Here is a 2,337-nt window from a genome sequence, read left to right on the forward strand (position 1 = left end):
GAGCCAAGCAGTTGTCAGAGGCCTGCGACCCCGTGTGGGAAGGCCTCATGCTGGAGCAGCTTGTGAAGGAGTCTCCCGGGAAAAGGACCCCACGCTGTGAGGGAAGGACTGTGAGGAGCCCGCTCCTGAGGAGGAAGAAGGGGCAGAGATGCCACGGACTGACCGCACGCCCCGTTCCCTGTGCCGCCGAGGGGAGAAGGTGCAGAACCCAGGAACAAGGCCTTTGGGAGGAGTGGGGCAGAAGTCCCTTTCTAAGGTGTAGTTCTTTTTTCCATATCTCACTTTGGTTTTGATTGTAAATAGTTAATAAATTCAACTGGTGTTTTTTTTTTTTTTTTTTTTTTTTTTTCCCCAAGTCCTGTTGGTTTCTTGCCCGTTAAGTGGTGAGTGAACCCTCCCTGGCCTTGCCTCAGCCCACGAGGTTTTTAAACAAGAGGCTGTCTGCTCGCTTTTAAAAACTACAACGAAAAACAATCCCTACAGCCACCTGAGCTCCGATTTAATTTAAAATACCCCAAACCAAGGGTGCTCCATGGAGCTGTGATGCTCTGAGCCTGGAAGAGACGCTGCTGCAGATATTTCCCCCTGTGCGTGGCCTGATTGGGCCAGGAGGATGCTCTACCACCTTAGATTTTTTTTCTCATCACAAATTAATGTCCTTTAGCTAACGAAGACGTTTCTCCTGCTGCCTGCTAATGGTGGGTGTTGTGCTCCTGGAAGGAGATAGGAACCCTCAAAGCCAACTGGGCTCTGTTAACCCAAGCATGGTCTGACCCAGATCCCACCCCATCTGGGGACAGCCCTGGACAGGGCCACCACCTTCTCCCGTGCACCAGCAGCAAATGTGTTCTAACCACAAAGTGCATTTAATGCATTTTAATGCTAAGTTTTCCGTGCTGGTACCCTTTAGAAGATGCTTTTAGCAAGGCTTGAGCCCACTCCTCCTCATCCAAGCTGCGGATGGGTGTCCTGCACCAAGACTCATCTTCCCAAGATTATTTTTTTACTTTATTTTTTTACTTTATTTTCCTCTCGATATCCCCTATATTGATCCCTTCCTCCAGCCTCATTATCTCAGCGGCTGCTAACGTGCCAGGGCAGCCGGCGAGCTTGTTGCAATATTTACAAACTCCAGCAAACGCTATTAAGCAGAAGGCTCCCTTTAACGACTGTGCCAACAGAAACAAATCTATAAAACCCCAGGACTCTGCTTTAGGAAAGATTTTTTTTATTTTTTCTTATTCTCTGGGTACGCTGCCCCGGAAGGGCTGCAGGGGGCTTGGGGTGGTCCCCTGGCTTCGGAGAGCTTGCAGGGCAGCTTTTTTGGACTTAAAATGGAAGTTTTTGCTACTTTGAAGTGGTTGGGGAATGTTCTATGTTTTGTGGTTTTTTTTCTTTCAGATGTGTTTAAGGGAGGAAGATGCTCATGACCGTTGTCTGGGAGGGTGCATCATGCATGGAGCACCTCACACGCAAGCATCCTTGCGGCTGCTTTTGCAACTTCCTGCTCCACGGAGGATGAGGAGAGGCGTTTGCTGTGCCAGCGCAGCCAAAACCAGCTATGGACAATGGGGAGCTTCTTCCATGATGCTTTTAACCCCTGGAGATCATAGAATCATAGAACGATAGAATGGTTTGGGTTGGAAGGGACCTTAGAAATCATCCAGTTCCCCCCCCCTGCCATGGGCAGGGACACCTCCCACTAGCCCAGGTTGCTCAAAGCCTCATCCAGGAGATGCAAAAAGAGCCAGTTCCCTTCCTTGCTGCCCATCATCCCGCTCCGTCGCCTTTAATCAAGCTGATTCGATTCCTCCTGGATTTTCCACCCACCTCCTTGCAAGCTGCAGGGTGGAAAAAAGAAAAGAATTAGAAATAAATTTATAATCATCATCATCATCATAACAAGCAGCATTGTAGGAGCCTGGTTTGGGAAGGGAGCAAAGGAGAAATTGCTTTGAGCTGGACTGCTCTGAAGCCGGGCTCGCCGGAGCTTTGGGATGAGAAACCTGCCTTGAAAGGAGCAATTAAAAGAGGAAAGCGATTAAATCACTGCGAGGAAAGTGGGGTGGGGGAGCAGGAGTGGGGTGGAGAGGACTAGGGGGGGATTGCAGTGGGTGCTGCATCCCTGGCGATGCTCCTGCATTCAGGAGTACTCAACCCACATATTCGTGTTGTACATATAAAATATATAAAAATATATGTAAAAAAGTATATATATGCAGCAGGGAAGCAGAATAATACTTCCAGGGGCTGAAGTTAAGGTCTTTCTAAAGGTGTTTGGTTATTAAGTCCCAAGGAAACGCGGTGGCCAAAGGGCTTTCAGCGTAGGAAATTATT

Source organism: Pterocles gutturalis, unplaced genomic scaffold, assembly GCF_000699245.1.
Source record: "Pterocles gutturalis isolate BGI_N339 unplaced genomic scaffold, ASM69924v1 scaffold20527, whole genome shotgun sequence".
Taxonomy (NCBI): domain Eukaryota; kingdom Metazoa; phylum Chordata; class Aves; order Pterocliformes; family Pteroclidae; genus Pterocles; species Pterocles gutturalis.